Genomic DNA, 26,417 nt, shown 5'->3' with positions numbered 1-26,417 from the left:
GGACGCGGCACTTTCCGTCGAAGAGGTGGTAACTGCTATCCGCTCCGTACGTTCGGGAAAGGCTATGGGCCCTAATGGTCTCCCCATCGAGCTTTACAAGCTATGCCCTGACAAAATGGTGCCGTATCTTCGTTCTATGTTTCTGGAGTCGCGAGACATCGGCTCCCTCCCTCGTGATCAGCGACTTGCGACCATTGTGGTGATTCATAAGGAGGGGAAGCCGTGGGATCGCTGCGCATCGTATAGGCCTATTTCACTTATAAATGCGGAGCCCAAGATCCTTGCGAAACTGCTAGCAAATCGTTTGATAAAGGTAATTCGCGATCTCATCCATCCAGATCAATCCGGTTTCATTCCACACCGTAATACAGCATTGAACTTGCGGCGCTTACCTGGTGTTCTTGCGAGGGTGGCATCATTACGTGAACCGGCCATCTTGGCTTCCTTGGACGCTACGATGGCCTTTGATACACTGGAGTGGCTGTATCTCTGGGCCGCTCTTGCAAAGTTCGGTTTTGGTCCTGGTTTCATCGGCTGGGGGAAACTTTTGTACGAGGAACCATTGGCTCAGATTGTGGTGAATGGTCGGGTTTCTAAGTCATTTACTCTTGGAAGGGGCACGCGGCAAGGGTGTCCGCTGTCCCCGCTTCTCTTTGCCCTCGCATTAGAACCCTTGGCTGCTTGGCTGCGGTGGGAGCCATCGATGAGGGGTATTCGGTGGACCCTGGATTTTGAGGACCGAGTATCACTCTACGCAGACGATATCTTGTTGTATCTTATGTCACCTCTTAAGTCGCTGATTGTATTATTTGATGTGTTGAACTCGTTCGGGAGAAACTCCGGCCTTGTGATTAACTGGTCCAAGTCTTGTGTCTATGTACTCTCGGGTGACTCTCCTGCTTTGCCGCGCGGTTGTCCCATACAGGTGGTGCAGACCGGATTTAAATATCTGGGGGTCTTTATCGCCTTGGAACCCGTGTTCCGTTATGATCGTAACCTGCTTCCCCCGCTCCAACGCTTAAAATCCGATGTTGTGGCCTGGCGCAAACTGCCACTGTCCCCCCTCGGGCGTGCAGCTCTTTTTAAAATGATGTCCTTGCCGCGGTTTTTATATGTGCTGCAGAATACGCTTGATGTTATTCCGCCGAGCTACTTTCGAGAGGTTGAAAGTTTGCAGAGACAATTGATATGGGGTGGGCGCTCACGCATCGCCCTTGCTAAGCTGACGCTTCCTTGGTACGATGGTGGCATTGCACTTCCGGATATAAGGCAATACTATTGGGCTTCCCAACTGGGGGCGATCAATCATGGAATGTATGGTTCTGCGTCAAATCCTGCGTTTGAAATGGATAAGTGGCTGTTGCCGGGCGGTGATTATAACAGGGCGCTTTATACCAAATCTACTAGGAAGAAGCTCTCGGGACCCACTAAGATAGCGGTGCGAGTGTGGCAATGTGCTAATGCTGCAATGGGATGGAGGGATCGACTGACTCCAGCGACTCCGCTCTATGCATCTGAGAGACTGGGCAGCCTGTGGAAGACAATAGGTTTCGAGAGGTGGGACGTGATTGGTATCTGCAGGGTGAGTGAGATAGGGTTAAGACCTTTGAGGAGTTGAAAGTAGAATATGAGTTAAGTGATAAGGAATTCTTCCGTTATGCGCAGATTCACCACGCGCTGAATTCGGTCTTTTCTCCGGGTACCGTTATCCCGGAAGCATCCCCACTTGAAGATCGAGTGCTTGACGGATACGTGCCCGACAGCACTATTTCATTGATCTACAAGAAATTGATTAATGATCGGGTTGATTTGTTGGTCCGACTTAGAGAGGTTTGGACTAGTGATGGTTTGGAGTTGGACGACAAGGACTGGCAGTCGGCGATATCGTCTCCGAAGGAGGTCGCGATTCCGGCTCGTCTCCGACTCGTACAGCTTAAGATCCTGCACCGGGTCTATGTGACTGGCCCCCGCCTGATTCGTATGGGATATTCTGTGGATGGGTTGTGGATGCGGTTTTACCGGTACTTTCCTCCACATACTCTGGGAGTGTCCGGAGGTGATACGGTTCTGGAATCGAGTGCATGCTGTGATGGAGGAGGTCACGGGTGTTGAGCTGTTACCTGAAGCAAGGCGTTGTTTGTTGAATGTTTGGGAGCCAACTGATTATGATGTGGCGCAGACTCGGTGGGGGACCCTTGGGAATATGGTCGCCAAGAGAGATATCGCACAGTTGCGGGGCTCTCAGAGACCGCCCACCATCCTGGCATGGAAAGAGAATATGGACTGGTGTATGTTTAGAGAGAAGACGGTATATGTGGCACACGGCAGACCCAAAAAATGGAGTGAAATCTGGGGCCAATGGAACTCCTACCGGGGTGATATATGTACGCCTCCCTTCACGGATGCTCCGGATGTTCCGTCTTCCCCCTGACCCGACATTCCTAACGATGTTTCAGCTTTAATGTTTTGAGACTTTGATTTTCCCCCCCTGCTCTCCCCCCCTCCTGCATTGATGATTTGTACCAAACTGAAATGCATTTCCTTCCTCGCTGAGCGCTTCTCCATTTGTACTGATTTTATTGCCTTGTTTGTTTATGTTTATTTATCGATAAAAAAAATATTTTAAAAAAAATGGAGCAGAAACCAACCATCAGCCTGCATGCCAGAATTTCTAAACAAGCAGAGCCATGGGTCCCCCTAGCGCTGAGATTGAAAAAAGCCTTTGTGCTCCATGATTGGAGTCCCTGACTGCCAAATTCTTTCACAAGTTTCAGAAACCGGAACCTGGAAGTTCTGTAACCTGCCAGGAAGAGATGACTTGACTTAACACTAGGGAGGAATCCACTGACAAGCCCAAGAAGGGTACTGGAGGACCCTTGCATGATGGACAGGCTGTCTAGAAGTGCTGCAGAACCTGAGGGAACACTCCACATGCCCCGGGTACTTCTGGTCCTATATGCTAGGGACTTAGAAGTAAGTTAGCTTATGACATCTGGGTATAGGCCAATCAAACATACATATTTAAGGGTCGGGGCACTGGCACAGAGGTATGGTAAGCAGGCCTCGGTGCTCTCTGAATCGATAAACCAACAGCGTCAGTCCAAAACATTGGGGGTGATCATACATTTCCTTACAGGGTTGCTTATTTCTGCGCCAATTCAGTGTGCTGACTTCAGTTCCTTTCTTTACGAGCCATTGGCGGGGATCTGGAGCTTGATTCCTCTTATATATGACAGAGTATTTTTTTTATCCCTTAAAAATGTTTTAAGTGGGCAGGCAGTATCACCCCCTAAGGCCACAGGTTTGAAACTGTGCTGTGACTGTAACTGACAGATGTCTTTAACGGACACCCACAACTTCTGCTGCCTCTGCTCCAAACTTGAATCTGCGTCTTGTCCGTGTTGCACTGAGATGAACAAGAAAGCCATGCTCGACAGGCAAAGCCTTCTTTCGCTGAGCTCCGCCATACCAAAAACTGCTCATCGTTGAAGTCAAAGGCCTGGTGGTCCTGGTCGAAGTCAAGGACACAGAAGCACTCCCTAAGCCGCTTCTGTGAACGATCATCATTAAGGTCATGGGGCTCAGGTAAGTCTGAAAAGTCCCACGAAAACATACAAAATTGAAGGATGGGTCTCCCTTGTCCAATTGGTTTTGCACAATATACCTACAATATACACTTCTAGGCTACAGAGACGCTCCCCCATTCTTCCATCTGCCACCCCAGCCTCCCCCCCCCCTTTTGACTCATATGGAGCAGATTTATACTCTAATCCTGCTTTGGCCTCACCTGAAATGGACAGCGATGCAACAGCTCCAGCAGCTACAGGTGGCCATGGATATAATTTTTGGTGCCACACCGGATCTCCCTGAATCGCCTTCAGACCCCACTGCCTACTGTTTGCAGGTTATTCCTCAATCCAGACTGTGTGCCTTTACTTCATAAAAAGACCATCCTCTTCCTTGGGATCGGCACCGCTGGCTCCGGCTTTGATACAACCCATGATTCCGAACATGGCACCACACTGAATGCCACCAGCATCTTCACGACAGATGGCACCAGCTCCAGTGATACCAATGCCAGAAGCGAAGCCAATAGTCCTTTCAGAATCTGAGAACTATGTCTTAGCGTCCAGAATTCAACTTTATACCCATTCTGAAACTGATCCTCCTGCTCCACAGTATGATGTGAGAAACAATGATTATGACGATGACAACCAATATGTTGATGATGGTAACTTATTTGATGACCTGAAAGATGCCAATGGTCTGGACACTTGGCCAGACATTGGCCTCTCCTCACCAAACCCTATGATCACTGCTGAGTACACTTCTTTTGCAAGAGTCATTCGACTGGTGGTGTGGTGCTGTACCTTACCCACTAAACAAATCAAAACGAATGTCTTGACAAGTCATCATCCCTGCTCAATCCAGCTAGGAGCCTTTATTCCCCTTGAATGAGGCATTAACTGATATTCTGATGGGCACCTGGGCTAAGGCAGGATCTTGCCCGCCAGTCGACAGCAAGGTGACTGGGCACATAATCCTGCTTGTGGAGATCCAGACTTATTGCCGCACCCTACTCCAGAGAGCTTGGTGGTGCAGGCATCTACCAGTCCCTAAACCCCAAATCCTTTACCACCACCCTGCCTGATAGGGAGTCTGAAAGGATGGAGACATTTGTGAAATGGATGTTCTCCTCGACAAGCCTCACACTCAGGTCAGTGAATGGCATGCCTCATGGTCAGATATTTACATGTTTTATGGTGCAGAGTGGCAGAAATCATGCCAGCTGTCCCAAAGGACTTCTTTCTAACCTTTCAGAGGCTCATTTGGGATACAGGAAGCTTCAAAATATTTGCTCAGATTCGGTCTGGACACTACCGGCTGCTTTGGTAGGACAGTGTATACCATTGTGGTGCTTTAGCACCACGTCTGGATTTGCTCGACAGGCTTCTCATCTGACATACAACAGACCTTCATGGATATGTCTTTTGGCAGCTCTATTATTATTATTATAACATTTATTAAGCGCTACTGTTACCCGATGGTGCCCTGGCGCTGTGTGAGATCTTGCCGAAGGCTCAGAGCAGTGGAGTGGTCCGATTACCCTGTAATCAGCCACGTTTTTAAGGCTTTTCGAAAAGCCAGTAAGCTGGTCGTAACTCTGAGGTTGAGTGGGAGATTAGTCCAAGCCTTGGCTGCATTCACTACAAAACTTCTTCCACCCCAGGTGGCCTTTTTCACAAATGGCACATAAACCAGCTGAGCATCAGATGAGCGCAGTGATCTGATTGGTATGTACCAATGCAGCTGCTCTTTTAAATAAACTGGTCCCATCCCATGAAGCGCTCTGTGAACCAAACACAAGGCTTTAAACTGGGTACGCTTCCTAACTGGCAACCAATGGAGCTTCCGTATCTCATTTGAGATTGGTGTGTATTTTGGAATGCCCGACACCAGTCTAGCAGCAGCATTCTGCAGGATTTGCAGCTTATTGATTATTCCTTCCTGGATATTAAAATACAGACTGTTACAATGGACAAGCCTAGACATGGTAAGAGCTGTGATGACTGTTTGATGACACTCTTTAGGTAAAAGAGGCAGAATTTTCTTGCAGTACCTGAGAGCAAAGGAAGTAGCAGAGGCCACTGAATTCACTTGGTCTCTAAAGCTAAGCTTCTAAGCCACCCACACTCCCAAGTTCTTTACCTTCCTGCTGGGTGAGGGGAGAGGACCCAAGGTGTCTAGCCACCATTCCGGGGTCCAAAAATTCAGATTGTTGCCAAAACATACCACCGCAGTTATCCAGGAGTTCAATTTGAGGCAGTTTTGGGCCATCCAAATTCCTATGGCGTCCGTGCAGTCCTTGAATCAGATTGCAGTGCCCGCCACTCATCTGGTTGTAATGAGACCACGATTTGGGTGTCATCCGCGTAGGTCAGGCTAAACCCAAATGACTGAATAAGGGGTGCCAGTGAGGACACATAAATGTTAAAAAGTGTCAGACTCAGTGAGGACCATTGCGGGACCCCACATGGTAATGAAAAAGGTTCAGACGAGAATTCCTCCAAAGACACTAACTGACTCCGGTTTGACAGGAAAGATTTAAGAAGTCTCCAGGTGGAGCCCTGTACTCCGATCTCCTGCAAACAGTCCATCAACAGATCATGATGGACCGTATCAAATGCTGCTGAAAGATCTAACATGATCAATGCAGCTTTGTCTCCTTGATCTAAAATGGTCCTAATCGCTTCAGCAGATTTCAGGAGTGCAGAGTCGGTGCTATGCCTCCCTCTGAAGCTGTGCTGGGTTGGGTCCAGTGCCTGTGAAATCTCCAGAAATTGACTACGTTGCGTGTATAAATTCCTCAACAATTTTTGCAGGTAGTGGGAGTCTGGACATAGGCCTGAAATTGATAGGGTCTTTTGAGTCAAGATTAGTATTTTTTTTAGTAGAGGCAAAATAGATGTTTTTTTTCCACTCTAAGGGGAAGTACCCTTCTGAGTACATTGTATTAAAAATGGGGGTCAAGATTCGGGAAACTGGTTCTGCTGCTAGCTTTAATGTGGGTGTTTGGCAAGGGTTAAAAGGGGAGCCAGACTTTACCATCAAAGAAGATTAAAAGTATCCGTAACTGAGAAGTTTGGCGGCGTGGCCTGGCAGCAACCAAGATGGCCGCATAGTTCTGCGGCGCTCCTGGGGCCTGTTTGAAGACTCCCAAAATCCGGAACTGATCCTGCTACCAAGCTGAGTTATCGCTCGGATTCTGCATGCTGCCGTGTTCCGACGCGGTTTGGTGAAACTCCCGTCCCGATCTGACGCCGACAAGCCAAGATCCGGGGACTGGGAAATCGGGGCCAGGACGCCTGGACGCCTGGAAGGGGAGCGAGCAGCACCGGCCTAGAGTGGTTTGTTGGCCGGCGGAGGGGCACTCGTGAGCGGCGCTGGGCGGAGTGGCGAGGCGGCGCGCACCAGAACAACGAGGGTGCCCGCGTCCCCTGCCCCCCCTCCCCGCTGGACTGCAAGGAGAGACGATCCCTGCCCACTGAAGACGCGGAGCCTGGGCCCCACGGAGTGGAGGTGAGGGGTCTGGGCAGCCGCGACATTGGCAACCGCGGCGGCTGCCCTCCTCGCACGCCGGCACGGCGGTGAGTGGAGAGGAGGCGGATTGTTGGCGGATGGCGGTGGAAAGCAACGGGGAGCCCGGCGGAGCGAGGCCCAGGGCAAATTTGGAGCCCCAGACGGGAAAGATCAGTGCAGGGCCCGTGCTGAGAACCCCAGGTACAGTCACGCCGCTAGCCCTAGTGAGGACCTCCGGGCCTATAGAGAGCACAGCCTCAGAAGTTTCCTGGGTGGAGTGGTGCGGGACGGAGCACCGGGGGCCCGATGAGGAGGGGCAGCAGAACAGCACCGGGATGAGGCCCAAGAAACCTACGGGGACGCAAACGAACACCATAGACAAGTACACGGCGGAGCAGGGGGGAGGGGCCCCGACCTACCCCGGAATCATGAAGGAGTCATCAGAACCTTCTCTGTCCTCCATAATGCAGGCCATACAGACTCTGGGCACTACGCTGGAGTCCAAAATGGACAAGATGTCTATAGAACTGACACTCCAACGAGCGGACCTCAACAAGACCTTGGAGAAGGCCAAGCAAAACGCCACGGACATAGTGGACCTCCAAGGGGCGACCAAGCAACTGCAACAACAGGTCCAATTACTCACACATAGACAGCGGCAGTTGACGGACCGGCTGGAGGACCAGGAAGGGAGGGCCCGAAGGAACAACCTACAGGTGGTAGGTGTACCGGAGAAAATGGAGGGGGCGAGCGTGGACCTATTCCTGGAGGACCTCATCCTGAACCGCCTACAACCCAAACGACTGTCGGAATTTTTTGTTATAGAGCGGGCACATAGAGCACCGATCCCGCCACCACGGCCCGGGGGCCATCATCGCGCGGATTCTCAACTATAGAGATCGCGACGCCATCTTGCAGGCGGCCTGCCAACATGGAGACCTACGTATCGACAACGCCACAATCCGAATTTTTCCAGACTTCACGCTAAAAGTCCAGCAGGAGTGCCGCTCGTTCGATGGTGTTAAAAGAAGGCTCCGAGAACGCGGCATCAAGTACATGATGTTCTTCCCAGCGCGGCTCAAGATCTTGGCGGATGGAAAGTCTTTCTTTTTTACCTCCCCGGAGGAGGTACATGCCTGGCTGGAGGAACACGGACACACGGCGAGGAGCCCGGAGACAGGGGACGGATGGAGGAATACAGTGCCGAGATCCCCGACTTCGTCTACAGGATCTGCTAGGAGAGACCGCCGAAGACAGGGCAGCCCAACAGGCCCCGCAGCCTCTTGGCGTCTCCAGACATGGGGTGACCTGGTTGGAGACCACCTGAAGGGGCTGACCGCCACTTTTGGACACGTAACATATACAGGGGCTTGTGTGACTGTTCGAACTGAGACATTGATAGGGGGGAGGTCACTGATCTGGGGGGGCGCCTCTAGAGGAGGGGTTGTGCGGGCATTGGATGCCACATGGGCGAAAATAATGAAATATGCTGGGAGAGAGGCTCCGATTGCGTTCAACGAGAACACTTTCTGAATCGGGTTGCCATTCCCGGCGATGACATAAGGGGAGGTAGATGGTACACTGCAATGGGAGGGTCTGGCGAGGGCTTCAGGAGTTGGACTTGGTTGCAGCACTCACCCCCTAAGTTTTTCGTTTTAAGGGCTACAGGCACTCTGCTTGTTGGGGGATGTCTGGCACTGTTGGCCGACGTGGCAGGGTAGCAGGATGGTCAGGGGGGTTGGGGGGGAGAAGGGTTTTTTCTTCAGTTTTGAAGGTTTGTTTCTGTATTATGTACGGGTTTTGACTCCATTGGCACGATTAGTGGACAGGCGGGAGGTGGGTGGCGGGGGGACATGGCTATCGACCCCTGCACCAGGCAGACTGGTTGGATGCGATGAATACTCCTAAGGCACAACACGTTAATGTAATATCCTGGAATGTAAATGGCCTACAAAATAAGATCAAACGCACAGTGGTGCTCCAGTAGCTTCACAGACATGCCCCTGATGTCGTCCTTCTACAAGGGACCCATCTACTAGGGAACCATTGTAGGGCCCTTGATAGATTTGGATACACCTTACGCGCGCACTCTGGTTTCACCACGGGCTCAAGGGGGGTGGGCATTCTTGTCAAAAATTCCTTACCACTGGTTATTGGGAAGCGTTGGCTGGACCCCTTAGGGAGATATGTAGCCCTTACTGCCCAGTGGGAGGGCCGTACACTGAACATTTGCTCCCTTTACATCCCTCTGAAACTTCACACTACCACTCTCCCTGACGTTGGAAAATTGCTTTTGGAGCTACCTACTGGAACGCTGGTCCTTGGGGGTGATATGAATGACGTCATGGCAAGGGACCTTGATAGGTCACAGGCTACACTGGCGAGAGGAGGGGTGAGTCATCTCAGGGACTTCACGCAGGCAATGGGCCTGGTGGACCTGTGGAGGGCACATAACCCAAGGTTTAGACAATATACGCATATCTCGGCGGTGCACGGCTCGGGGTCCCGGAACGATTATTTATTTACACAGACGGCTTGCATGGCCTCTTCCGGGAAGGAAGCCATAGGGCAAGGGGGATATCTGATCATGCGCCGGTGGAGATACAACTGGTGGGCCCTAGGCGCAATTGGAGCGTACCCCCGAGACTGGACACCTTTCTCTTTAAAGACCGGGAATTCCAGGAAAAATTCAGGGAGAGGGTGGATCTGTACTTCGCAGAAAATGTTGGCTCAGTTAGCTCCCCTGGGATAGTCTGGGAGGTGTATAAGACAGTGGCTAGAGACTTCGCGCAGGCGGAGGTCGGGCGACGCCGTAAGGAAAATTATGCACAAATAGATCGGCTAGAGCAGGAGCTGAGGACACTGGAGGAAGAAAGGGAGCCCGTCCAGGAGCGGGAACAAGATAGGCGCCACAGGGCGAACCTTCTGAGCAAGGAGCTCAGAGATGTCATTATGAAGCAGGCACGCTCCCGTGCACTTGCTACTCAGCGCCGAGTGTATGACTTGGGAGACAAAGCCAACAAAATGATGGCGTGGTTGGAGAATAGAGACAGGGAGCGGAATTGGGTGCCGGGGATAGAGCGGCCAGGGGGAGGGTGTGCGACACTAGCGCGGCAATTGCAGAGGAGTTCGCGCTCTATTATGAGGCGATATACCGGCCTCAAACTAATAAGATGGAACAAGAGTGCAGGGATTTCATGACCCCCCTGCAATTGCCAATACTGGATACAGCAGATAGGGACATCCTAGATGCCGATATCACGGTCAAGGAAGTGGAGGAGGCCATGGGGGACTTGCAAACGGGGAAGGCCCGGGACCGAATCGATTCCCAGCGGAGGCGTTTGGGTGTGTGGCCAGTAGAACCGCACCTGCGCAATATGTTCGGCGAGGGAGGTAGGACAACTTCCGAGGGTTTTAAGATCATCAACAATCGTGGTGATCCACAAGGCCGGAAAGCCGCAGAAGGAGTGCAGCTCCTACAGACCTATATCCCTCCTTAACTACGAGACGAAGGTCCTTGGCAAGATCCTAGCCACGAGACTGGGAGTGGTCATACAATCACTGATCCACCCGGACCAGTCGGGCTTTATGCCACACAGGAACACGCGGCTCAATCTACGGCGTCTGTTTGGAGCTCTCCATGCAGTGTCCGTACGTCCCGAGGTACCGTCGGCACTGCTGTCCCTGGATGCCCATATGGCTTTTGACAGTATGGAGTGGCAATACATCTACGCGGTCCTGGAAAAACTAGGGTTTGGCGAGAATTTCCACTGTTGTATACAGAACCGCTCGCTAGGGTCCGAGTCAACGGCGCTATGTCACGCGAGTTTCGACTGGGGCGTGGTACGAGACAGGGCTGCCCCCTTTCCCCGACCCTATTTGCCTTGGCTTTGGAACCGCTGGCTCACTGGATTCGGGTGGACCCTGGAGTGTGGGGCATAGACTTAGGAGGAGGATCGCATATCGCTCTATGCCGATGACATCTTGTTGTACGTAGAAAGACCGGCTGTATCCATCCAGAGGCTGATGACCATCCTGCGCAGCTTCGGGGAATACTCCGGATACCGTATCAACTGGGGCAAGTCCCTGGGGTATGTCTTGACGGGACCCCAACCGCAGGTGATGGAAGATTGTAGGGGTCTGGAGTGGCGAGACGTGTTCCGTTATCTGGGAATATGGGTCACTCCCTCTGACACCGAATTCATCCGCCTAAATGTGCTGGCACAATTGGACCGACTACGCGCTTTTGTGGCGCACTGGAAAGATCTTCCCCTCTCCCTGATGGGATGGGCCGTCTTATTTAAAATGATGGCCCTCCCACGATTGATATACGTTCTGCAGAACTCGCCCTTTCCGATCCCGGAACATGTATTCAAGTTGGGGGAAGCGGGAACAACGCTCCCTGTTATGGAATGGTGGATGCCCCAGAATTGCCATGAAAAGTTGCAGCGAGGGACATATGAGGGAGGTTTAGCGATTCCGGACATCCGATTCTACTACTGGGCGACGCAGCTGATTAATGTTAACGGATGGGTGTTTGCCCCCCAGGAGGAACCTGCCTATAGGATAGACCGTATGGCCCTGGGCGACCGAACCTACTTAGCGGCGCTTTTCACCAAGGGAAGAGGAAGCCGGACCCTGCCGCCCCAGACAGCAATGGTAGTGGGGGGGTGGGAACGGGTGACGAAGCTGTTAGGCTGGGGGGCGAGTCTCACGGAGCACACACCGTTGTGGAGTGGTGACTTTCTCTGGGAAGTTGTGAAATTGAGGGAACTCCGCCAGTGGAGTTAAATTGGTATTGAGGTGCTGGGAGATGTATGGAAGAGAGGGACTATGGTGGACTTCGCGACCTTCCAGACCAACTTCCAGATGGGTAGTGGAGAGTTCCTGCACTATCAACAACTCAGACATGCCATGCATGCCCACATAAGCCAGGGGGATCTGCTGCCTGAATATGCCCCGCTTGAAGATAGTCTATTGTTAGATCCCATGATTGATAAGGCTATCTCTCTTACCTACAAAAAGCTGGTGAATAACTTACCGGACCCCTTAGGACCCCTGAGAGAAAAGTGGGAGTCAGATCTTGGGCTATTGGAGGACGACGACTGGAATGAGACCTTGCAGTGTCCTAGGGAGGTGGCGATCCGAGCCAGATTCAGGCCGGTCCAGCTGCGCATCCTACATAGGTCCTACACCCCACGTACACTGCACTACAGGTTGGGGTTTGCAACTTCACAATTTTGCTTGCAGGGCTGCAGGAAGGAGGGTACTTTCTTTCACATTTTATGGGAATGTACCAAAATTCGAACATACTGGGTCAGGCTAACCGACATTATGGTGGAAGTAGTGGGGGCGGAGGTCCCTCTGGAGGCCCGATGGCACATCTTAGGAGTGACAGGTGAGGTTACATGGCCATCATGGGATAAGAAGTGGTTGGCCCTGGCAAGCATGGTGGCCAAGAGAAACACAGTTAGGCTGTGGGGGAGTGACCTTCTGCCAATGGTGGAGGAATGGGAGCGGGACCTGGACTGGTGCCAGAGGGCTGAGAAAGTTGTCAATAGTAGCAGGGGTTGCCCAAGAAGTGGGAGAAAATCTGGATGGCATGGAGGCGACACAGGGGGGAATGGATGAACACTCAAAATGACCCGGCGGTGGGGGGGCGGGGGGGGGGGATGCTTGCAATTGACCCTTTCTTGTTCCTTCAGTCTAAGGAGTTGAGACATAGACATGGCCTACAGTGCACGCTCAGAGCGCAATCAATCTCAACTGAGGGAACCATGTGACACTCGAGGGAGGGAGGAGGGGCGGAGTGGGTTTAGGCGCGGTTACATGGGGAGGGGAGGGTCTAGTTAGGGGTGTGGTGGGGGCCTAGGTACTGCATCGGGGTTCTGTAGGAGCTTGATCCATGGTCATGGGCTGCATCTGTTACTGCTGAGGGGGGTTTTAACTAATTGTATTGTATATGCTGCCTATGATCTTCCGACGTAAACTGATGTGCTTTGTAATGGAGAGTTTCTTGTAATAAAAAGATTTTTTTTTTAAATAAAATTAAAATAAAAAGTATCCGTAACTGTGAGCTGGGTGAAGTTGTCCAGTTGTGCTTTCTTTTCTGTATTTAAATCATCCATTTGGCCCAAGGTAGTCTTAGATGTTGTGTTAGAGAAAGTGGAGAAGATGGCATCCACTTTCCCATAAAAGAATGTGGCCAATTTTTCACACAGTTCCTGACTGAGTGTAATTGTAAATGCCACTGGGTGGGCTAAGCTGGTGACTGTATTAAATAGTTCCCTCGCTGAATTTTTTGCATTGTTAATTTTAGTAGAGAAAAATATTAGCTTGGCATTATGAACCATCTATTTGTACATGGCAAGGCCACGTTTATTTTCCTTCTTATCACTATCCTTATACTCCTTTCTCCAATTTCTCTCCAGGTGTTTACAAATCAGTTTTTGATCCCTTAGTTCCTGAGAGTACCAAGGGGCGGAGGGTTGCAGTCTTGTATAATAACAGATTTTTCTAGGAGCAAACTTCTTCCTTGCTACTTTTTGCCAACTAGAGTAGGATCTCGTTGCCTCATCTAGATTCTTGGGAGGTGTGATTAAGGGTCTTGTTGAGGGCATCGAGCAGTTCTTCAGCAACTGCTTTGTTCCACGCTCTTTTCACCAGTATTTTTTATTTGCTGGCTTTGGAGTGTGTCGATCAGGGATAGTAAGTTTAAATAATACTGCCTTATGGTCAGACCAGAGTAAAGGAAGAATATAAGTAACTTGCAACTGTGGATTATTAGAAAAATTCCATCAAGTATGTGACATACCTGATGAGTAGCACCAATCACGATTTGCTCTAAGTTGCTGCCCTTCATCAAATCTAGCAATTTAGCTGTGTCAGTGTCTGACGATACATCCAGATGGAAATTAAAATCGCCCAATATAGTTTAAGAACTGGCAATAATACCAATACTAGGCTGTTCGAAGTGGACCCAGCGCTTAAATGGTTCAGTAAGAGTGAGGCCACTGCCCCTATCTGGGCTTAGGTCTGCCAGTTTGGTATTTTACCCAATAGCCAGGCACGGCTTGTGTCGGGGAAAAAAGGCCGGGCTGGGGGCTCGGGTGGAAAGGGGGACGAGGGAGACAAGTGAAAAATAAAAAAAAACGTACCTGCTGCCCTCCACCATCCCGTCGCGCTCTTCTCTCCACTGCAGGAAGGCACAGGCTCCCAGACTGGCCTGCGGCCAACCCTGATGCTACTCTGATGCATGACTGTGGAGCCTGTGTCTGCTCTCTTCAACCCCAGCAGCTGGGGTTGGAGTGAGCTTCACTGCACTTGTGGGTTTGGTCGGCCTGAGACGGCCGGCCAAGCCCACATGCGCAGTGAAGCCAATACACCTACCACTCCCCACTTTAGAAGTCAAGGCAGAAGAGAAGGCAGATAGCATCCAGGCACACAGCCACAAAGAACTACCCAAACCCCAGTCCCTTCCAGCCGGTGTAACAAAACTTCTTTAATTCGCCCTTATTGGCACACCATAAGCTAGTAGTGGGTCACATCTTCCACGTCCCCTGCTGGAGAAGCATCACGTCAGATCAGTGGGTCCTCCTGATGGTCCGAAATGTATACATCCTATTCTTTCTGTTCTACCCGACATGTCACCCACACTGCAACACCTCCCTGAAGACCACTTGTCCATACTCCTTGGAGAAGTTCAACTCCTCTTAAATAAGGGAACAATACAGAGTTTGCCTGCATCAGAAGTCTGAACTGGTTGCTACTCCCATTACATTTTGGACTGAAGAAGAATGTAGGCCTCTGCTTTATCGTGGACCTTTGCTCTCTGAACTTCTTTCTCCAGAAGGGCAAGTTTAAAATGCTCACCCTTGTCCAGGTGTTTTCTGCCCTAGATCTAGAGAGTGGATGGTAATGCTGGACTTGCAGGATATATATTTTCACGTTACCGTTCTGCAGTCCCACAGATGTTACCTGTGGCTTCAGGTAGGCCAAGAGCACTTTCAGTTCACTGTGCTTGCCTTTGACCTTACCAGTGCACATTGGATGTTCACAAATGTTATGATGGTCGTCGCAGTCCATCTGCAAGCTTGGTGAAATCTGTCTTCAAATACCTCAATGGCTGGCTGCTCAAGGCAGGCTCACCTCAGTCATAAACCACCTCCAGACAATGGGCAACATGTTGACACCTTCACCACAGCTTCCATTTATAGGAGCCATACTACTTACTGTGCTCTTCCAAGCCATTCCTCAGCATCAACAGGTCCAGGACATTTGGCCAGTGTCTCAACCTTGACTCTTGACCCAGTAAGAGCAGCTCTGAAGCTTCTGGGCCCATTGGTCTTCCGCATTCTACTTGTGAACCACGCCAGGTGGCACATGCAGGTTCTGCAGTGGGACCTAAAGTCTCAGTGGGCTCAGTACCAAGGGGACCTATCAGAGTTCATCGGGGTGTTGAAGGAGACTATGGAAGATCTGCAGTGATGGTTGCTCGACCACACTTAAACCAATGGCAGATCCCTCTCCCTACTACACCCAGAGCTAACAATTGTTACTGATGCATTGTTGCTGTGTTAGGGAGGTCATCTCGGAGAGGTGGAAAACAGAGGACCATGGTCTCTAACAGAGGCCAGCCTCTAAATCAACTTGTAGTTGCGAGCTATTAGCTTGGCAATTAAAGTGTTCCTCCCGTGTGCAGGTTCTCACAGACAACACTACTGCTGTGTGGTCCAATTCTGCACCCTGAACGCCACAACCTACTGTCATGCATGGAAATTGAGCGGCGATAGTTGACTGCTTTTGATCTTTCTCCCAAAGTAGTTGGTGTCATCTTTACAGCCAGGCATTCATCTACCAAATCTGTTTACTCAGGATATTGGGAGAAGTTTGTCTGGTGTTTCTACTGACACATAGAACCCCTGAATGCAAAGTTATTAGATGGTCTCTTATTTTGTGTCAGTCTTTAGCACAGCATTGATCATCATGTTGTGCTTTTTTTTAAAACAAAATTTGGGGGAGTCAGTCATGTTCCTACGAAAACCTTTAGTGACTCCGCAGTGGGACCTTTATTTGGTACTCACTTGACTGATATGTGCTTCCTTTGAGCCAATACACAGTTGTCTTCTCCACCTACTTACCATCAAAAAAGCATTCCTCATTGCCACAACATCAGCCAGACAAGTGAATGATCTCCAGGCGTTGTCTGTACTTCCACCATACACATCCTTCTTTCTAAATAAATTATTCCTCCGGACAAAAGCGGCATTCCTGCCCAACTATAGGGAAATCCATTGCCTTACTGGCTTTTGATGCACTGGCTTACTCCTTCAAGGAGAAAGCACGCTTCATCTCCTCAACCTCAGAAGGACGCTTAGCTTCTATGTGGATCGAACTAAAGAGCACCAACAAGACAACCACCTTTTGATTGTTTTTCTAGGCCTGTGCAAATGCCACACCATCTTGGTGCAATGAGGTGCTTCAATAAATCCAAGCGCCAAAGACAGTGACACCCTGCAACCATTTGGACTACTGCCTGTGGTTGACCTCACCAAGAAGCCCGCTTATTGTGACAGACCGCCATTTGCAGCAAGAAACTCTGGGTGAGTACCTAGCCGTTTGGGTGGTGAGCTTGTGTCAGGGCCAAAGGAAGAACTAGTAAATCGTGAGTACTGCGACCTCCATATTGTCTCTCCAGCCGGTGTTGACATTGCTTCCTCTCACGCTTGCACAGCGACTCAGATACTGATGCACATCATCTGCTCTAGCAGGGAAAAGGACTGCTGCTCCATCAGAATGGGGGGATGACACGCACCCAAAGCACAAAAAATAATACAACATACCGCACAATCAATCAATCATAGCATTTGTAAAGCGCACTACTTACCCGTGAGGGTCTCAAGGCACTGGGGGATGTGGGATGCTGCTACTGCTCGAAGAGCCAGTTCTTGAGGAGTCTTCTAAAGGGCAGCAGGTCTTGGGTCTGCTGTAGGTGGATGGGAGGGTGTTCCAGGTCTTGGTGGCGAGGTGGAAGAATGATCTGCCTCCGGAGGTCGCTCTTCGGATGTGGGGGACTATGGCCAGGGCGAGGTCGGCGGAGCGGAGCTGTCTGGTGAGGGTGTAGAAGCTGAGTTGGCTGTTGAGGTACACTGGTCCGGTGTTGTGGAGTGCCTTGTGTGCGTGGGTGAGGAGCTTGAAGGTTATCCTCTTGTTGATGGGGAGCCAGTGCAGGTCTCTAAGGTGGGGTGTGATGTGGCTGCGGCAGGGGATGTCGAGGATCAAGCGTGCAGAGGCGTTCTGGATGTGTTGAAGCGGTTTCAGGAGTTTTTCCGAGGCTCCTGCGTAGAGGGTGTTTCCGTAGTCCAACCTGTGCTGACGAGGGCCTGGGTGACCGTTCTTGTTTTGTTGGGGATACAGCTGTAGATCTTGCGGAGCATGCGGAGGGTGTTGACCTGCTTGGTCATGGAGAGGGTGGAGTCGAGGATGACCCCTAGGTTGCGTGCGTGGTCGGTGGGTGTTGGAGCAGTTCCCAGTCCGGTCGGCCACCAGGAGTCGTTCCAGGCCGAAGGGGTGGAACCGAGGAGGAGGACCTCTGTCTTGTCCGAGTTCAGCTTCAGTCGGCTGTTCCTTATCCATTCGGCGACGGCCTTCATTCCTTCGTGGAGGTTGGTTTTGGCAGTGTGGGGGTCCTTGGTGAGGGAGAGTTTCAGCTGGGTTTCGTCGGCGTAGGAGATGATGTTGAGGTTATGCAGTCGGGTGATGTGGGCGAGTGGTGCCATGTAGATGTTGAACAGCGTTGGGCTGAGGGATGAGCCCTGGGGTACTTCGCAGATGATCTCGTTGGCTTCGGAGCGGAAGGGGGGAAGCGGACGCTCTGTGTTCTGCCGGAGAGGAAGGAGGTGGTCCAGTCCAGGGCCTTCTCTTGGATCCCGGCGTCGTGGAGGCGTGTTCATAGTGTGCGGTAGCAGACCGTGTCGAAGGCGGCTGACTGGTCCAGGAGGATGATGGCTGCGGTTTCTCTGTTGTCTAGCAGGGTTCTGATGTCGGTGGCGGCGATGAGGGCAGTCTCGGTGCTGTGGTTGCTGCGGAACCCGGACTGGAAGGGTCCAGGATGCTGTTCTTCTTGAGGTAGCGGGTCAGTTGTTTGTTGACGGTCTTCTCGATGACCTTCGCCGGGAACGGGAGCCGGGAGATGGGCCGGAAGTTCTTGAGGTCCTTGGGGTCCACCTTGAGTTTCTTGAGTAAGGCGTTCATCTCGGCGTGATTCCAGCTCTCCGGGAAGGTTGCTGTCTCGAAGGAGATGTTGATGGCTTTCCGGAGATGGGGTGCGATGGCGGTGCTGGCTTTGTTGAAGATGTGGTGTGGGCAGGGGTCTGACGGTGATCCTTAGTGGATGGTATTCATGATCTTGATGGTGTCGTCGTCGTTGGTACAGGAGAGAAGGTGGTTGGTGCGGATAGTGGTTGTGGGGGCGGAGGTCTCAGTGGTTGTCGTGGCGGTCATGTTGTTGAAGCTGTCGTGGATGTCTGCGATCTTGCAATGGAAGAAGGTAGCCAGCGAGTCGCACAGGTCTTGCGAAGGTGGGATGTCATTGGTGTTGGAGCTGGGGTTGGAGAGTTCCTTCACTATGTTGAAGAGCTCTTTGCTGTTGTGTGCGTTGTTGTTCAGGCGGTCTTTGAAGGAGGCCCTTTTGGCTGATCTGATGAGGCACAGGCACAGCTTAAATCAGAATTACAACATCGAAGGTATTGTAAACACACAGGGGAACCCACTGTGTGTGTGTCTGTCTGTCGCAGGGGAAGATAGTGTGAGACCTTACCTCTTGTTGACCGAGAACTGGTGCATGATTCCAACCACACCTGAATGACCCTGAGCTCCCGTGCTTGACTGAGGGGAATCTGAGACATGTTGTACAAGAACATCTGGCATACATCAGGCCCACAAGGGTAGTAAATGCCGCTCCCATCATAAGCTGTTTATTTTTGGGTTATGAAGACTCCCTTAGTAATTTGTTGCTTCTGAAACCATTTATTTCTGGTAATGTGGTTTGTGTGATGTATAGTAAAGTACTTTTTTTTATTATTAAGAAAAATAACTGACTGGGCATTCTGATACTTACCTGTATTTGTGGCTTGTTGAGTCTGGAAATTCTGACCCCAAATCACCTCCCCGATTAAACCTTGGACTTCTGAACTCCACTACCCATGAAGTTACGTTCTGAAGGGGTGGAATTGGTGATCTGTTTTGGGCCCAATGGTAAGTTAAACCACTATACTCCAGTGGTAAACTGCTCTGATTGGAACAATCTGAGCCCAGTAACCCCTTATTGCCCAAGGACTCCTAAAAAGTTCTCACTGACCGTATCCTCTGGAATGTAAAGTAAAATTAGTTCCAGCCTAGTAGAATCCTGCCCTGTGAGTACAAAGACTAGCAACTTGGCAGTTAGAGGAAACATTAAGCTTTGTAACGCCAAAGAGTCTTGCTGGGCTTGCCGTCAGTTACTTAGACATCACAAGGATTATCTGATCAAACCTAAAAAGTCATCCTTTATGTAATGTGTGCAGTGTTATTAATGAAACACTAAAAACCCAAATAAGATTTTTTTTTTGTTTACTAACCTAAAAAGTCATTGTTTTAGATAGTTATAGATTTTCATCGGCACAGTACTACTTCCATTTCCATACACCATCAAGGCCTGTGTGATTTTCTGGCACACCTCTTGATCTGAGAAGGTGCAACGTATTTATAACAACATAAAAGTGGATCTTGGCGACAGTATCATGGTATGAGAGGATACTCACAATGCCATCTAGGGTCCGATCCCCCACGTTACTGACCCAGAGGTCCAGGTTTAGTTAGTTACATTAAGTCCAGCTTTCCTGTGTCATTTTTTTTCCTCACGTGCCCCTCCAGCCTTAACCCCTGAATTTCTGCTGAATTTCTCATTTCTAATTGATATGTCAACTGCAGATTCCTCACCTTAAGAATATCCGCAGGTACCAGACAGTATCTGGATAATTTTCTAAACAATACTGGTATGCACCTTTACGTGGCACTTGTAGCTTTAAAATGACTGTACTGCCCCAGAAATAGAGAGAAGCTTCATATGAGTAACGCATTTGCGCACTGACATTTCCTTTTTTTCTGCTCATTTCGTGGATCCGGAGCTCTGCTTCCAATTTGCCCGTTTTTTCAATGACTTCTAAATTACGTCACACGGAATGCCAGGAACAATGTCTCCCCTCCAAAAGAAAAAGGATTCAAGCTGTGCCATGACAGAATGAAGCAGATGTCTGTCACTGACTCGCATGTGTACCTTTGGTACTTGGTCTCCAGGCCTGACTCGAACTTTTGTGATAAATGTGCTGGCATGTACCCAAAGTTAATGGAAAAATGTCCTAGCTATCGTAAAGGAATGTTTCAATTCTATTAAGGACGTGGAGCTGAGCATTAGGCTTTAATTTCCTCACTTTATTTGGTCCAGCAGTAGTTTATAAACGTAACAAACTACATTTCCCATGATGCTACAGGAAATGGAAAAAAAAAACTTCAGCAACAATGTCCAATCAAGAAGCAGGACATCCAATGACTTCCCCCGAGGACGCTCTATCCTCCTCTTTCTTCCGGTGGCCACATCCAGCAAGTCGCAGAGTTATTCTGTTTATTAGCGTCCGAACCCAATAGATATAAGGGGAACGTTGTAACTCCAGATAGAGGAAGCATATCGCCCTCAAGTTTTACTCAACGTGAACAGCATTAACATTGTTAGTACATCAAACAAGATTATAGACAGTCAATTGTTGAAAAAGGATTACTTACATCACCGACATAGGTATTCTGGGTGGGATTTGCAGACCTGGGTGGGCTAGTCCTCGCCTCCGCATCTTTAATAGAATTGAAACTTTCCTATACAGTAGCTAGTAAAGTTTTCATTCTATGTCAGGACCGGAGGCTTTGGAATAGGCTAGTCTAAAGCTTGTCCACCACCAAAGATGCCAGACTCAACACTGGCTTGTAATAAAATCTTATGAAGGTGGAATCTGAGGACCAGTCTGCGGCATTCAGGATGTCTTCCAGGCGTGCCCCCAGGGAAAATGCCTTTGATGCCATTGCCCCATGAACAGAATGGGCCCCAATGCGTTGAGATGTCTATCCCTGCCTCTTACATAACCCAGCGAACCCATCTCACAATCGTTGGGGGAGCGAACTGCCCTGTGTGGCTTAGTGAGAGCTATAACAATTGTCTGACACCCTGTGGACGTATGTCTTCTGTCGCCACCTCATAAGCTTTGAGGGCTCTAACTACACATAGGTTTGGAACATCCTGCAAGGCTGAGTAAGACCCACACTGAGAATATCTGTTATTCTGACAGTGTGGCAGGCCCTTGGCAGAGTTAGATAGTTAGATGTGGCCTGGCTCCACATTTCATCCTTGTGAGGTTGAAAACATAAATAGAATTGGGTAACGCATATAAACATGTATGGAGGGTTGCTGTGCAGGTTAATGCATGTGAGGTTAGAAAGTTAGCAGATTCCTGGCTTAAAATTCCGTTTTACTGAGTTTGTTGACTAACAATTAGCATAAATGTGGGAAATACTGAACTGTGGGGGTTTAAAACGCGGCCTCAGAAAAGCCTGTGTGCCTGCACGAAGTTGACAGCTGAGGCATGTCGACTTAAATCAAAAGCGTATCTTTCTTTTTCAACATAAGAAAATGACCATCGAGGTGGTCACATTTTAAGTACGCATTTAAGTGATGAGTGAGTGTCTCTCAAAGGTGTTGTGCAGCTGAGGAGACAGTCGGTCACAGGCAAGGCAACCTCGTCCCATACCTGTCGGTTGTTCAAAGCTGCTCCCCACTCCCCCATAGACCAGTGGATCGGACGGAAAAGTACTAGCGCATGCACAGGGTCCCTGAGAGCTCTGCGGGCATCGCCCCCCCCCCCCACACCAGGGACTCGCACACGGCCGGCAGGGAGTCCGTGTCTTGGCTGTGCATGGTGCTCAGCCCCTTGTCCGAGTCTTCGTCGTGCCCCTCCGGGTTGCTTTTGCACAGCTCCTGTCTCTCCTCGGCCAAAATCTCCAGACTGTCCTCAGGTGTCCGTGTGTCCTCCGGGTCTCTGCCTCCCTCCGGGACCTCTGTCCTGGGGCACTCCTCGCTGCCCCCCAACTCCAGGGTTGCCACGCCGGCCAGCATCCTGTGAAGCTTGTGCTCCCTGGGCGAAGCACTAAGCTACGCTCGCGTAGTTTGCGCAACTTCGCACTACGCGAGCTGCACGTAGCACAGTGCGAACACGCGTAGCGCAGTGCAGCGGTCAATTTTTGCTTGTTCGCGTTCCTCAACATCATGTTCGCGACCGCGAGCAAGCAAAATGACATCCCGGCGCGACGCTCAACGCGGGGCAGTCAGGTTTCTCATTGCGAGTGGTCGTGCATGCTCGCGACCGCTCACGATGAGAAACTACCAGTTCGCGTTGAGAAAGCTGCCGCTCAAGTAAAAATCTACTCGAGCGGCAGAAAACTACAGCTCGCACTGTGCAAGATGCCGTTTTCAATGATTGCACAGTGCCGGATGCTTGTTCGCACTGTGCAATCATTGAAAATGCATCTTGCACAGTGCGAACATGCTACTACGCAGCTCGCGTAGTGCTACGTGAAGTTCGCGTAGTGCGAAGTGCACTTCGCGTAGCTTCGCGTAGTGCTACTTCGCGAACTACGCCCACCCTTAGCTCCCTGTCCTCCCACACCTATTGGCTGCGCCCCAGGTCGCCCCGGAGGACTTAAAGGTCCGTGTTGAGCCGCAGCCCGATCAAGAGGCTGGTCCTTAGCTCTGTGGTCACCCGCTCCCTCTCCATGAGGAGATCGCTTCCCCCGGCTCAAGGGAGCACCCCTCGCTGTCCGCAGACCTGCCCTCGGCCTCCCTGGCTCGGAGCTCCCCCTTCCTCCGTTCCATCCACCAGTGGTTCACCTCCTCCTAGATCTCCACTGCAATCTGCTCCACGAGCTGCTCCTGGCGGGCCAGCTCCTGCAGCCCCAGCACCTCGTCGTAGTGCCGCGCAGTCAACTTGCAGTTACCTTGCAGTTCAAAAAGGCTTTATTTAGATGGCGCAGCAGGTGTAGTGACACTGGGGCCCAAAGCTCAAGGAGCCCCTCTAACCGCCAACTATTTAAATATTTTACTACTAAACAGGCAGTCACAAGTGCTCTACAACAGAGCTTAAACACATTAACAAAGCCAATAGCTCTGGCAAAACACTTATACGATCCCAAAGGCGAGACCTATTGGCTTTGCTAATGCTTGTTTTTTATTTGTATCCCATCTAGCAGTTGGTCCTAGCGCACCCTGAATTCCCTGGGCCATCTTCCCTGCAATAAATCAGGGACCATATTGCAGCTCTTTCAGAAGCTTCCAATTCCCTCTGATGCACCTTCAGGCCGCGTGGAATCTTGTGGGTCTCCAGTTGGACTTCTTCTGGAGGGCCCTCCTTCGGTGCTTACTTACCCCATTGCAACCCATTCTGATGCTGGTTAATTCTTCCTCTCTGGCCCCATGTTATACACCTGTCCCTTCTATGCTGATGATGGCCCAGGAACAACTTCCAATGCATGTCTCTGACCCTAAACGCTCATCAACTAACACCAAGGTTTATTTTTGCCTTTTCCTTTGTTGGATTGTGACCTCCCACCCCCATATGCAGGTTTTTGGGGCACTGATGAAGACTTTGGGGCAGATTTTAAAAATGACGCAAAATTGGCGCAAGGGCTTGTAAATAAGCCACTTTGTCTTTATCCTTGTCCTCACCCTTATCCTGAGCTATTGAAGAATCTTGCTTCTTCTGGTCACCACCATGGTTCTGAATTTTCTGCTTCACCCTGGTTCTGACCCACTTATCTGTCTTCTTTCCCAATTCTTGGGCAGAAGTCAGATTTGAGTCCATCACGTACTGATTCAATAGCTGATTCTGGCAATTATGAAGGAATTGCTTCCTCATAATCAAATTGTGCAATCCATAAAAATCATGCACTTTGCTTCCAAGCAACCAACCTTCCAGAGCCTTAATAGCACTATCCACAAAGTCTACCAAGTCCTGATTCTGTCTCTTCTGGGTGTCTCTGAACTTAATTCTGTACTGTTCAGTGGTTAAGCCAAACCCATCAATGAGAGCACTCTTCAAAACTGAATAAATGTCAGCATCCTCTTCTCTAAAAGCGAGGAGCTCATCTCTACCTTTGTCAGCAAAGGAAAGCCACAAGATAGCCGCCCACTGCTCTTGAGGGACCCTCTGAACGTTACAGGCCCTCTCTAAAGCAGTCATCCATTTATGGAAGTTATCCCCAACATGGTAGGGAGGGACAATCTTGCTCAGGATCCTATTGTCAAAGGAATGTTCCTTACTTCTAGTCACAATTTATTCCTTGCCTTCTGGACTTCTGGGGACTGTCAAGGTCCAACTTCTCTTTCCTGAGCCTAAGCCTAGCTTTCTCAAGTTTAAGCGTTTGGTACTCCCTATCCAAAGAGTTCCCCCTTTACTAGAAATGGGGGTCCCTACTGACTCTAGAAGCATTGTATTCTGCAGAGGAGGATCTAGATCTCCTTGGTCTACTCTGCACCTTCCCAGGAGGATCAAAGGGGTCCCTGGTCATAGTACATTTTTACAACAATGCCCCCTGCAGGGAATTCTTACCTTCCTTCACCAACCTAGACATTGACCTGGAATCAGCTTTTCCTAGTGGTTGCAGGGACCCTATTGTATTATGGGGTAGGACATCAACTGATGTACTTGTCCCCAGCCATCTAGCAAGGTTTGTAGGCTAGCTGCAATTGATAACTGTGATATTACTCACTTTTTACATACTGAAGATGGGGACCTGTTAAATGACTTTTTAAATACAATCTGTTCTGCTGTAATGAGCTAACCCATCCCTCAGTTGAAGTTAAGAGTACTTTTAATGGTAAGGGTCTGAAGAGCATTATAGATTTATTGCTGTTTCCCTTACGCTACTCCGAGTAGGTTTTGGATTTTTCTATTCATGACATTGCAATTAGCGATCACTTTCCTCAGATTGTCGCTCTGAACATTAATTTACTATCTGAGCAGGGGGGAATACACAACGAGTGTCAACTATGGAGAAAATTGATATCTCCCGGTACAATGGGTATGCCTTAAGATGGTCTTTGGTTAATCCTAAAACCTTCTTTGAACAGTTCATTTCTAAACAGAAGGCGGCCTTTGATACCTATCTAGATGAGTATGCAGACGTGGATAAAATCAACACGGCCTATGACCGAATAAAAAAAAAAAATGCATCAGCCAAGGGCTTGCTGTTAATTGGAATACAGCCGGACCAGTGAATTGTGGTTGGTTTGACGCTGCCTGCACGAAAGCCTTAAGAAGCCTAAAGCCAGCCCTAGGCAAACAACCAAGGTCTATCCAGGAAGTTTGGGAGTGTAGACATGCCTACAGGTTTGCGATCAATCATTGTAAAAAGATCTTGAAGGCGGAGACTTGGAATCAATTACTTGAGGCTAGCCTAACAAAAGATAACATTACTTTCTGGTGCATTATTAAGTCTCCCTTCCTTAACACCGTCGATAGCCCTTACATGGAGAATGCCATTACAGAAGCCGAATGGCTTAATCACTTTACTACCCTTTATTCAACACAGGAGGCTACTATCACTGCCCTCCCAATTCCCACTTCTACGAGCACTCCCACTTCTACTTTCTCCTCATCTGACCAGATTTAGCCTGACTTTTAATTAGATGAGGTAGTCATAGCTTTAAAGGCGGTAAAGCACCGGGCCCTGATAGGATTCCCATCGACTTGTTCAAATCCAATATTAACCTCTGGGGTCTCCTTTTAACTCTACTCTTAAAGCCTGTCGGACTAAATGTTTCTTAAATACATGCCAGAGTCTGTTATAGTTTCCATATTCAAGAAAGGCAATCTCAATAGCCCAGCAAAATATAGACCCATTCTTTGCTAGACTTCCTAATTAAAGTGGCTGGATGTATACTCATGGATTAAACCCAGATCTGTTGACTGGGTGTGAGTGTTTGATTGGTTCAGATGCTCCGTCCATCACCACCCCTTTTTGTACCACATTGTTCGCCATAAGTTGGCCGGGTATGCTCAGATGTGAGTCCCTTGCTCACTTTGCCACTGGATTCAAGCAAGCCGGGCTGAAGACGGCTGAAATGCCAGAAACCGGTCCTCGGCAGCTTCTTTCCGGTCCAGGGAAGGCATGGCTTGGCAGTTCGGGCTGGACTGTTCCCATGAGGCACAAGGTCAGACTGATTTGCATATGGCCATGTCTGAACTGGGGTGGCAGAGTGG

The sequence above is a fragment of the Lissotriton helveticus genome, chromosome 9 (assembly GCF_964261635.1).
Source record: "Lissotriton helveticus chromosome 9, aLisHel1.1, whole genome shotgun sequence".
NCBI lineage: Eukaryota > Metazoa > Chordata > Amphibia > Caudata > Salamandridae > Lissotriton > Lissotriton helveticus.
The sequence above is the reverse complement of the archived record's forward strand: the minus strand, read 5'-3'. Positions refer to the sequence as shown.